Below are 13,667 nucleotides of genomic sequence, written 5' to 3' on the forward strand. Positions count from 1 at the left end.
AAACAAAAAACAACTAGAAGTTACATTTGGACACATCTCCACAAGGCCAAATTTAACTGTACTTTGTAGGTGGTTCTGTGAAGTCAGAACTGGAGGAGCTTATTTGTGCAGAGATTTCCAGAATGTTCTGCAGAGCCTGGGATGTCCTTGAGAGTTGGCTGAGAGGCTCTGGGCCCTGTCCCATCTTCTACCAAAGCAAATATGCTTTGATCTATTTCATATATTGGGTTTCACATAAATTTTTGTTTGACCAAAAAGTTCAAAGTCCAAATACGTTCCCTTTAAATACATTCCCTCTTACATTATCAGGTCAGGAGGGAAATGGCTCCAGAGACAGCCATAGCTTGTTGGTACCAACATGGATTAGAACCTAGACTTCCTGCCTACAGCCCATGAGTCCTAAGTTCGATACATTATATTCACGTAATTAGATTTTGTGAGATGTGGCTGATTTTCAAGAACAAATTCCTAGGTTTCAGCAGTTGCTAAATAAACCAAAGTGCTGCTTCAGAATGTTCTGAAATCTAGAATTAAGCAATGTCAAGAACAAGCTAAGGTTACTATCAAAAATAAATAACTCCTTTTTTTACCTGCTCTTGATATGTAGTGTGCCAGCATTTAACAAGATAAAAGAAAAGAAAGGTGGGAGGGACTTGGTGTTCTTGGTCACAGTGTCTTTTCCCCTAGCAGAGGGGTAAAGCCAGAACTGGAAGGGAGCAAAGGAGAGATACACTGCCTTCCCAACCTGAAACTGGGAAGTTCCCTTGTTAATGACTTCCGCCTGAAAGCTGCTCCTTGAGAAGGAAGCCCTTCAGTGTCAGGGAGATGCCCCCTACATAGATATATACCCCATATGGCTGTTTGCAGTTAATGGGACAGAAAAGCATTCCAATAAAATAGGGCCTTTGAAAAAGAGGTTAGTCTTGAGTAGTTTGATGGAATTATATTTTCAGCATGATTGTGGTAAAAAGCAAATCTTTTGACCTCTCTATCCCCTTTCTTGTGCACCAAAAAAGCAGGCTACTATGCTAATGGCATAGTCTGAGATTAGAACAAATTTATAGACCTCAAAAACTTGAATCAATACAGCCATTAGTATCTCACAATGAAGTCTCATATTCAGCATCCTCATTTTATAGAAAGGTCGATAAATGTACCAGTTTTTTATTTTGGTCTCAGGAGTCAGAAAGAAAAACAATATGCTTGTATACATAAAACAACTACAAAAGGGACAGGACCCAAGATACTCCTATGTCCAGAATCACATATCTTTAGAATCCTAGAAAGGCTCTCAGAAGTTCACTTGGGCCACATTCATTTTTTACAGTTTTCCTGACAGAATAAATAGGCAGTGTGGAGGTGTTCACCCCTTCATAAAATAGCCTCTCCCATGTTTCTTAGGGCAGTTAGTGCTGAATTCATATTTTCCTTTCTCTGACTTTAACCAGTTAGTCTCTGGAGCAATACATAATGAGGTTTACTCCCATTTCTGATAGCCCTTTGGTGATTCACAAAGGGAAAATCCCATAATTGTGTCCCCTTCTGTTGAGTGCCAGGTATTCTGCGAGGCATTCCCTCTTTTACCCTTCCTAAAACTTTGGGAATCAAATTCATTCATTATTCCTTCAAAGAAAAGAATTCACTGTGGGGCGTCCGGGTGGCTCAGTCATTATCAAGCGTCTGCCTTTGGCTCAGGTCATGATCCCAGGGTCCTGGGATAGAGCCCCACGTCGGGTTCCCTGCTCAGTGGGAAGCCTGCTTCTCCCTCTCCCACTCATCCTAGTTGTGTTCCCTCTCTTGCTGTGTCTCTCTGTCAAATAAATAATAAATAAAATCTTTTTTTAAAAAAATTCCCTGAATTCCTACTGAGTGTTTCATACTATGCTAGGTGCTAGGGATCAAAAGGTAAGTGAGAGACATATTCCTGCTTTCAAGGAATTTATATTCTTGTGGCTGGACAGTCATGAAAGCCAGGAAGAGTGGCATGGGTCCAAGTTGGAGAAGTAGGCAAAGCCCAAGTCCTGTAGGGTCTTTTTAAGCCATTGTAAGGAATTAAAGACTACAGTGGGAATGAAAGGGTTTAAAATTTCCCGAATTTCATTTTCATGAACATGGAGCAAAGAGGGTCCGCAGCCACCTAGTTCCCCTACCAAGAGGGCAACCATTGCTCCCTGCATTTTGTATATCATTCCAGAGATGCCAGCCAAACTCAATGCCCAAACAAGTGTTTATATACACACAAATAATACTCAGAGCCACATAATATCTGCTTCAGTTATCAACTGCAGCATAACAAACTTCGTGCCTGAAAACAGCACCTTCCTCATCTCAAAATCTGTAGGTCGACAGTCCAGGTCCAGCCTGTTGGGTCCTCTACTTCGGGGTCTCTCACAGGCTGCAGTCAAGGTGTCACTTGGAGCTGTGTTCTCACCTCAAGGTTTGACTGGGCACAGATGTGCTTTCATGCCCACACATTTGTTGGCAGAATGCTGTTCTTTGTGGATTACAGAACTGATACCCTCAGTTTCTTGCTGACTGTTGGATGGAGGCTACCCTCAGTTCCCTGCCACAGATGACTCTCCAGAAGGTAACGCACAACCGAGCAGTAGGGTTCATCAAAGTAAGCGAGGTAGCAAAATAGATGTATGTTACCTCACATGATATAATCATGGAAGTGACACCCGGTCACCTTTGCTCCATTCCGTATGTTGGAAGGAAGTCACATCTCCCACCTACACGGAAAGGGAGGGGATTACACTTGGCATGAGTACCAGGAAGCAGAGATAATTGGGGGCTATTTTAGAGTCTGTCCATTAAGGTAACCATTGGATAGATGGGACATAATTTATTTAACAAGTTTTAGTGGAACTTTAAGTTGTTTCCAGTATATTTGCTAGTATAAATACTGCAGTAATAGTGATACTTCATTCTGCACATGTGCTAAGATTGCACATGTCATAGGATTAAATTTCTAGAAATAGTTCCTGGGTTGAAAGCTATGTGCATTTAAAATTTGGTTGGGGTGCCTGGGTGGCTCGGTTAGTTAAGCAACTGCCTTTAGTTCAGGTCGTGATCCTAGGATCCTGGGATTGAGCCCCATATCAGGCTCCCTGCTAAGCAGAGAGTCTGCTTCTCCTTCTCCCTCTTCCTGCTGCTCCTCCTGCTTGTGTTCTCTGTCTCTCTCAAATAAATAAATAAAATCTTTGAAAAATAAAAAATAAAATTTGGCTGATTGCAATGGTGTATATGGAACTAAAGGATATTATGCTAAGCAAAATAAGTCAATCAGAGAAAGACAAATACCATATGATCTTGCTCATACGTGCAGTATGAAAAACAGCTCAGAGGACCATAGGGGAAGGGAGGGGAAAATAACACAAGATGAAATCAGAGAGAAAAAGAGACTCAACCATAAGAAACAACCTGAAGGTTGCTAGAGGGGAGGTGGGTGGAGGGATGTGGTAGCTGGGTGATGGGCATTGGGGAGGGCACATGATGTGATGAACACTGGGTATTCTGTACAACTGATGAATCACTGAACTCTACCTCTGAAGCTAATAATATACTCTATGTTAATTAATTTTAAATAAATAAATAAATATTGTTTGAATATTTGTTATTACCAAGTTAGTCATAAAAAGCAACCAGTTGGGGGCACCTTGCTGGCTCAGCTGGTACAGCATTCTATTCTTGATCTCAGGATCATGAGTTCAAACCCCATGTTGGGCATAAAGCAACTTAAAGAGAAAGGAAGAAAAAAAAAAAAGAAATTTTGCCGGTTCATGTTCCACAGGCAATGCATGAGGATGGTGGTTTCTCCCACAAACTTTGATCTTTGCCCATGATGTCTGAGTTATACTCATTTACAGTTCTCTTACTAGAAAGATTAGAATCTTTTCACATGTTTAAGAGCCATTTGTATGTTCTCTTCTGAAAATTTTATATTCTTTGCCACTTTTCTATTAGATTTTTCACTTTTCTTATTGACCAGTAAGTCAATATACATTTCTTGAAACTCATTCCACTTGTGAAGAATTACCTGGGTGCAAGACTATGGAGATTAACAGAAGAGTGATGGAAGGGTGACAGAGAAGCATATGGGCTTGGAGTTGGAATTGACAGGAGTTTGAAATGAAAATGGATTCAATGTTGGGCTTGGGGGTAAGGACGGACCCCTTATGGCCCATGTATTTCGTGTGTTGGTTGCATCTGGATGGTTGGTGGCACCATTTGCTCAGATGGGAAAAATGTAGAAGAAGCCAGAAGATGGTAAGGTGGTACATGAGCTTCGTTTTGGAAATTGTAAAAAGAAAAACTAGGACCTTGATTGGAAAGATTTTTTTTTATTATTATTTTAAGATTTTATTTATTTGTTAGAGAGAGAGAGCATGAGCAGAGGGAGCGGCAGAGGGAGAGGTAGAAGCAGACTCTTCACCGAGTAGGGATCCCAGACTCGGGGTTCAGTCCTAGGACCCCAGGATAATGACCTGAGCCAAAGGCTGACACTTAACCACCTAACCAAATGAACCACTCAGGCACCTCTGGAAAGATTTTTTTGAAGACACAAAGCATAAAAATTAGATTGATAAAATTTACTACATTAGAATTTTATTTCTGTGACTTCTGTACAATAGGTGGCCTTATAAACAAAGTTAAAAGACAGACAACAGATTAGGGGAGAGTATTTAATAATATACAAAACAAAGGATTCATATTACCTCAAATAAGTTTCTACAAATAATTTTTAAGAGACAATTCTAAAGAAAATAATCAAAATTTATGAATAGGCAACCAAACAGAAGGAAACCTAAATGGAACCTGAATGGAAAATAACTAATTGATTTGTCAGAGAGAGTGAGCACAGGCACACAGAGTGGCAGGCAGAGGCAGAGGGAGAAGCAGACTCCCTGCTGAGCAGGGAGCCCGATGTGGGACTTGATTCCAGGACGCTGGGATCATGACCTGAGCCAAAGGCAGCCGCTTAACCAACTGAGCCACCCAGCCTTCCCGGAAAATAACTATTTTCACTGGATAATAAGGAAATGCAAATTAAAACAAGATTGAGATCCCATTTTTCACCATCAGGCAAAAATTAAAGTCTAACAATAGAAAACATTGCTACTTTCACATATATTGTGGATGGAAATAGAAACTGAATCAGTCTTTTCATAAAGGAATTTGGTGGTATCTAATAAAATTGAAAATTCATATATTTTGATGCTCAGCAGTTCTAGTTCTAAATACAGACCCTTAAGAAACTCTTGATCATGAACTTAAGGTGGTAATTTATACACAATATCTAAAGATTTAAAACCACACACCACAAATTGTTTTATATTATTCATTAATTCATTTATTTATTACTGCAAATGTATTAATATGGACACTAATATACATATGGAATTTGGATCATGGTTGTCTCTAGGAAGGAAGGAAAGAGACTGGGACTGAGGATTGAGGTCAAGAATTTAAGCTCTGGGGGCGCCTGGGTTGCTCAGTGGGTTAAAGCCTCTGCCTTCAGCTCAGGTCATGATCCCAGGGTCCTGGAATCGAGCCCCGCATCAGGCTCTCTGCTCAGCGGGGAGCCTGCTTCCTCCTCTCTCTCTGCCTGCCTCTCCACCTACTTGTGATCTCTGTCTGTCAAATAAATAAATAAAATCTTAAAAAAAAGAATTTTAGCTCTGTACTATATTATTTACGTATTTTGTGAAGGAGAATATACAAATGTGTGCCTGTACGTATACACATCAAGAAATAATGATTTGAGGTAAATACAACAAAATGTTACAATGGTAAAAATATGGGTATGTTATATTATTCCTTATACTTGTAAATTTTTTAAAAATTTTCTCAGTGTGAAGAAGACTTATTTTTGGACATACTTAATTTGAGATGTTTGTAAGATATCCTGGTAGAGACTAAGCAGGATAACAGATGCATCATTTGAGCTCAGGAAACTGAGTTGGGCTTGAGTAATACAAGTTGGAGTCATCAATATATACTTGATAATTAAGGCCAAGGGAGTAGATATGTCACCTAAGGAAAGAGAATAAATAGTAAAGAGAAGAGGACCCAGGCCAAGTCTTGAGGAAATCTAACATTTGCAAGCTAAGAAAAAGAAAAGAGACATCGAAGGAAACTGATAAAATGAAGCCAGTGAAGCAAGAGAAGAATTAGGAGTGCATGCTGTCCTGGAAGCTAAAGGAAGAGAGTGTTCATCAAAAGTATGGAAATGACGACTGAGTCTAATGCCGGTAAGATGTTGAGTAAAACTGTTACCAAGGGGTGTGGTATCATGGAGGTCATTGGTTTTCTCATTAGAGCAATTTAATTGAAGGTGAGAACAGAAAGACATTGTCATGGGTGAACAAGATTTCCTAGACAAGACACACAAAACACAATGACAACGGGGGGATATGAATATATCTGACTACATAAAAACAGTAAATTTCATTTGTGTTGAGAGTATCTGTGGAATTACTAGAGATCAGCCAGTAAAAAAGATGATTGAAAAGAAAAACGAGTAAAAGATAATTAATAATTAAGTTAAAAATAACTAATTAAGCAAAAATTATCTAAGTAAAAGATAATTAGTTGATTAACAATCAACTAATTCAGAACAACTAATTCAGAAGAGGAACCTGGGGGGCACCTGGGTGGCTCAGTGGGTTAAAGCCTCTGCCTTCGGCTCAGGTCATGGTCCCAGGGTCCTGGGATCAAGCCCCGCATCCGGCTCTCTGCTCAACAGGGAGCCTGCTTCCCTTCCTCTCTCTCTGCCTGTCTCTCTGCCTACTTGTCAAATAAATAAATAAAATATTAAAAAAAAAAAAAAGAAGAGGAACCTGGAAGAGTCAATAAATATGAGAAGATATTCAACTTTACTAATAATCAAGGAAAGAAAACAATAATGAAATAGCATTTCTACCAACAGATTGGCAAAATCAAAGTTTGGCAATGGCAGCAGGCAAGGGTTAAAAAGGATGTGGGGAAACCAAGAGAATCAAGCAAAAAATGGTAAAACAAAGAAGAGTTTTTTTTTTTAAGATTTTATTTATTTTTTAAAGATTTTACTTATTTAACAGGCAGAGAGAGAGGAGGAAGTAGGCTCCCTGCTGAGCAGAGAGCCCGACGCGGAGCTCGATCCCAGGACCTTGGGATCATGACCTGAGCCGAAGGCAGAGGCTTTAACCCACTGAGCCACCCAGGTGCCCCATGAAGATTTTATTTATTTATTTGATTGAGAGAACGAGTTGGGTAGGGAAGAGTCCAGAAGGACTTCTGTCCAGAAGGAGAAAGAAAAGCAGACTCCCTGCTGAGAAGGGAGCCCAACAAAGGTCTCCATCCCAGGATACTGGGATCATGACTTAAGCTGAAGACATATGTTTAACCAACTGAGCCACCCAGGTACCCCTGAACTAATTAAGAGTTTAGCAAGATGCTGGACATAAGAGAAACATCCTAATTAATGATTAGAAAAGGTAATAAAATATAAGCTATCATTCTTAACAGCAACAGAAACTATACACACCTAGAGGCAAACTAATAAAAATGTGTAATAATTTTAGGAGAAAACTACAAAGTTTTAATGAGGAATATAAAAAGAGTGAATGGAGAAATATATACAATATATACAATGTCCATGCATGAGAAGGCCTAGCATTCTTTTTTAAGGTTTTATTTATTTGAGAGAGAGAGCACACACATGGGGTACATGAGCGGTGTGAGGACCAGAGGGAGAGAGAGAGGGACAAGCAGAGAGGCTCAATCTCACAACCTTGAGATCATGACCTGAGCCAAAATCAAGAGTCCAATGCTTAACTGACTGAGTCAACCAGGTGCCCCTCAGCATTTTAAATATATAGATTCTCCTCATATTAGTTTATAAATTTATTACAGTTCCAACCAGTACCCCCAATTTCCAGGGAATGTGACAAGGTGATTTTATAAAATCATGAGGAATAATAGAACTGTACAAATAGTAATAATAACTGCTAATACTTATTGTGAGCTAGCGTTTGAAAAAACAATGTGGGGGACACACCCTACCAGATGTAACAGAACATTACAAAGTTGTAGCTGTCAGTGTGAAATAGGTAGAGTGACTGGCAAAGAAACACATGAAACGAAATAGAGTTCAGAAACAGACCATGGCTGTTAACCCTCCCTTCTGTGGTAATCATTTCACAATATACACTTGCTTCAAATCATCACATTTTACACCTTCAATTATATTCTATATTGCAATAATATTGCAGCACCTCTGGAGGGTTTTTTTTATTTTAAAAGAAAAATAAATAGACCCTAGCATTTCTGAGAACATGATATATATATTAGAGTTGGAGTTGATTATTGGTGGGGAAATGATGAACTATTTAATATACGGTGTCGGACAAGTTCCCATATGTAACATTCCACACACTCAACACAACAATAAAATCCAAATGGATTAAAGACTTAAACATGAAAAACTAAAACTTGGGAAGAAAATATAGGATCATGTCTTTATGATCATAGAATAAAGGTTTCTTAAACATATGAAAAACATAGACCATAAGAAGAAGATTGATATATTTGACTAAATCAGTATTTTAAACTTCTGTATTACAAAGAAAGAAAGAATAGAGAGAGAAAGAAAGAAGGAAAGAAAGAAAACTGTCCATAAATAATGTTTGAAGGCAAGCAACAGATTTGGAAAAGTTATCTGCCACAAACATAACAAGGGATTAGCATCAGAACAGACGCCTGGGTGGCTCAGTTGGTTGGACGACTGCCTCCGGCTCAGGGCGTGATCCTGGAGTCCCGGGATCGAGTCCCACATCAGGCTCCCAGCTCCATGGGGAGTCTGCTTCGCTCTCTGACCTTCTCCTCGCTCATTCTGTCTCTCACTGTCTCTCTCTCTCAAATAAATAAATAAATAAAATCTAAAAAAAAAAAAAAAAAAAAGAAGAGGGGTGCCTGAGTGGCTCAATGGGTTAAAGCCTCTGCCTTCAGCTCAGGTCATGGTCTCAGGGTCCTAGAATCGAGCCCCGCATCGCATCGGGCTTTCCGCTCAGCGGGGAGCCTGTTTCCCCCTCTCTCTCTGCCTGACTCTCTGCCTACTTGTGATCTCTGTCTTCTCAAATAAATAAATAAAATCTTTTTTAAAATTTTTTAAAAAGAACAGATAAAAGAATTTCTACAATTCAATAAATAAAAGACAATTCAAAAGAAAAAAATGGGCAGGGCGCCTGGGTGGCTCAGTCCATTAAGCATCCGCCTTCAGCTCAGATCAGGATCTCTAGGGTCCTGGGATGGAGCCCCATGTTGGGCTCCCTGCTCAGTGGGGAGCCTGCTTCTCCCTCTCCCTCTGCCTGCTGTTCCCCTGCTTGTGCTCTTTCTCTGTCAAATAAATAAATAAAATCTTTTTTAAAATCTTATAAAAAACATATTTAAAAAAAAAGAAAAAAATGGGCCAAGGATAAAACCCTACAATTTGCTGAAGAAAGGACCCAGATGACCAATAAAGACCAAAATGAAAGACTTCTCATAACCTCTCATCATATTTGCATTATATTTACATTAAATAATCATACTCTCGCTCTCTCATATAAAATCTTTTAAAAAAATGTATTCAAGGGGCGCCTGGGTGGCTCATTGGGTTAAGCCTCTGCCTTTGGCTCAGGTCATGATCTCAGGGTCCTGGGATCGAGCCCCGCATCAGGCTCTCTGCTCAGTGGGGAGCCTGCTTCCCTCTCTTTCTGCCTGCTTCTCTGCCTACTTGTGATCGCTCTCTGTCAAATAGATAAATAAATTTTTTTAAAAAAATGTATTTAAGGAAACAAATGGGGGTACCTGTGTAGCTGTGTAGCTCAGTCAGTTAAGCATCCAACTCTTGATGTCAGCTCAGGTCCTGAGTTTAAGTCCCAGGTTGGCCTCCATGCTGAGCATGGAGACTACATGAAGAAAAGAAGAGGAAGGAGGAGAGGGAGAGAGGAAGGAAAAAAAATGCACTTTTTTAAAAGATTTTTATTTATTTATTTATTTGACAGGCAGAGAGGCAGGCAGAGAGAGGAGGAAGCAGGCTCCCTGCTGAGCAGAGTCCGATGCGGGGCTGGATCCCAGGACGCTGAGACCATGGCCCAAGCCAAAGGCAGAGGTTTCAACCCACTGAGCCACCCAGGTACCCTGAAAAAAAAGTATTATTGATACCACATTGCCAAAATAATCTTTAAAAAGTAAGTTGGAGACCTCACACTGTCTGATTTCAAAACAGTACAAAATAATAGTAATCAAGATGGCCATTTGTTTACAACCTCGTTTTTTTTTTTTTAAAGATTTTATTTATTTATTTGACAGAGATCACAAGTAGGCAGAGAGGCAGGCAGAGGGAGAGGAAGGGAAGCAGGCTCCCTGCTGAGCAGAGAGCCCGATGTGGGACTCGATCCCAGGACCCTGAGATCATGACCTGAGCCGAAGGCAGCAGCTTAACACACTGAGCCACCCAGGCACCTCCAACCTGGTTTTTAAATGGTCAAAGAACTTCAATAGACAATTCTCCAAAGAAGATACACACACAACCTACATGTTGGTATGTGAAAAGAAGCTCGGGGCACCTGGGTGATCTCAGGGTCCTGGGATGGAGCCCTATGCCGGACTCTCTGCTCAGCAGGGAGCCTGCTTTCCCCTCTCTCTCTCTGGCTGCCTCTCTGTCTGCTCTGCTTGTGATCCCTCTCTCTGTCAAATAAATAAATAAAATCTTAAAAAAAAAAAGCACAACATCACTAATCGTAAGAGGAATGCAAATCAAAACCACAATGAGATAATATCTCACACTTAATAAGATGGCCATTATCAAAAGAACAGTATTGTCAAGGACAAAGAGAACTTGGAACCCTTAGGCACCATGAGAATGTAAAATGGAACAGCCATTATGGAAAACAGTATAGAAGTTCCTCAGAAAAATAAAAAAATAGAATTGTCATATAATTCAGCCATCCCATTTCTGCATATATATCTAAAAGAATTCAAAGAAGGATCTTGGGCTATTTGCATATACCTATTTTCATTGCAGCGCTAATCATAGTAGATTTAAAAAAAAAATGTCCATTGAGAGATGAATGAATAAAGAAGATGTAGGAGGCACCTGGGGGTTTCTGTCAGTTAAGCATCAGACTCTTGATTTCAGCTCAGGTTATGATTTCAGGATTATGAGATCAAGGCCCATGTGGAGCTTTGCGCTCAGCTGGGCATCTGCTTCTCTCCATCTCCCTTTGCCCATCTCCCTGCTTGTGCAGTGTTCACTCTCTCTAATAAATAAATAAATCTTTTTTTAAAAACTTTATTTATTTATTTTGAGAGAGATCCCAAGTAGGCAGAGAGGCAGGCAGAGAGATAAGGGGAAGCAGGCTGCCCATTGAGCAGAGAGCCCGATGCGGGGCCCGATCCCAGGACCCTGAGACCATGACCTGAGCTGAAGGCAGAGGCTTTAACGCACTAAGCCACCTAGGCGCCCTAAATAAATCTTTTTAAAAATCTTGTAGTATATGTATTTTGTGACAGAATATTATATAGCCTCAAAAAGGAAGAAAATCCTGTCGCATGCAATGATATGGGTTAACCTCAAGGTTATACATTATAGTAAGTGAAATAAACCAGTCACAAAAGGAAAATATTGTATAATTCCACACATAGGAAGAATCTACAGAGGTCAGAATCCTAGAAATTAGAAGGGTGGTTGCCAAAGCTGAGGGGAGGAGGGAAAAGGAATTAGTGTTTAATGGGTATAGAATTTCCATTTTGCAGGATGAAGTTCTAGAGATATGTTGCACTACAATGTGAATATATTTAACACTATTGAACTACACACTTAAAAATGGTTAAGATGGTAAATTTAATGTTATGTATTTTTTACCATAATAAAAAGCTAAAATTTTAATTTAGCAACATAAATTTATTATTACGTTAAGATATCATAAATTCAAAAGTATATAAAATGCATATGTAAAGTTAAAAATAATAAAATGTACACCCATGTACCCACCACACAGCTTAGAAGTAGAATAGTATTAATATCTTAAAGGCCTTCTATGTGCTTTTTCTTCTCCAGAGATAACTACTCTGAACATTTATGTTAATCCTTTTCTTGTTTTTCTTTCCAGTTTTACCACTAATATGTGTATCTCTAAACAATGTATTTTTTTAAGATTTATTTATTTATTTGACAGACAGAGATCACAAGTAGGCAGAGAGGCAGGCAGGGGTGGGTGGGAAGCAGGCCCACCACCAAGCAGGGATGCAGGGCTCGATCCCAGGGCCCTGGGATCATGACCTGAGCTGAAGGTAGAGACTTTAACCCACTGAACCACCCAGGTGCCCCTAAACAATGTATTTCTGCCTAATATTGAACTTTATATAAATGGAATTACATATTCCCCTATAACTTATCTGTGGTTCCCTTATCGTTTATTCACTTAAAAAAATTTTTTTAAAGATTTTATTCGTTTATTCACTTTTTAACATGGCTCTCTTTTTTGAGATTCATCATACTAATACAGAGATACACCTTTCTATGAAAATATCACAATTTATCTTCTGTTCTGTTCTGAATGCACATTTAGGATGTTTCTAGTTTGGGAGTATTACAAATGGCTACTCCTCCTGTGAATATTATACATCTCCTGTCCTGGTACATGTATGTGAAAGTTTCTCTGGACATTAGAGTATAGGCTTGGAGTACAGACTTTTAGGGATTGAAAACAATCTAAATATCTATCAAAAGGGTAATGGATAAATAAAATATGACATTTATATGATGGAATATTATATAGTAGTCAAAAAGGAATGACCATGTAGAGACAAAAGTGAGAGAAAAGAGGAACAATGAATTATACTTCTGAGGTAAAAAAATTAAAAACACACATATCACAATACTAAATATATATAAAAATATAAAAAGTGAACTGCAAGTTTATACACTAAACTCATGATAATGGTCCTCTGGGGAAGAAAGGAAAGGGGAATACAGCTTTATCTATAGTGTTTTATTACTTTTAAAAAAAGGTTAAAAATAAATAAGACAAGGGGCTCCTGGGTGGCTCAGTCAGTTAAGTATCTGCCTTCAGCTAGGGTCATGATCTCCAGGTCCTGGAATCAAGCCCCATATCAGGGCTTTTTGCTCCTTGGGGAGTCTGCCTTTCCCTCTTCTGCTCCCCTTGCTTGTGCTCTCTCTGTCAATGAAATAAATATCTTTAACAAATAAAAAAATAAGTATGACAAAATATTAATGGTTGTTAATATTAGGTGGTAGAATATGCGTATTTGTTATCTTATTCTTTGTAATTTTTTGTCTTTTAAGTTTTGTTTTAGAAAAAAAAAAAAAAAAAAGCCCAAATTGGACTCAAAAGACTGTGGGGGAGAAGAATGTGTAAACATCATTTAAATATTTTTAGGTGTTTGCCTAAGAGTTCATCTAGTATTCAAAATTTACATAATCTTACTGTGGAAAAATTTTTTTTAAAGATTTTTTTATTTATTTATTTGACAGAGAGAAATCACAAGTAGGCAGAGAGGCAGGCAGAGAGAGAGAGAGAGAGGAGGAAGCAGGCTCCCTGCTGAGCAGAGAGCCGGATGCGGGACTCGATCCCAGGACCCTGAGATCATGACCTGAGCCGAAGGCAGCGGCTTAACCC

The sequence above is a fragment of the Neovison vison genome, chromosome 7, assembly GCF_020171115.1.
Source record: "Neovison vison isolate M4711 chromosome 7, ASM_NN_V1, whole genome shotgun sequence".
NCBI lineage: Eukaryota > Metazoa > Chordata > Mammalia > Carnivora > Mustelidae > Neogale > Neogale vison.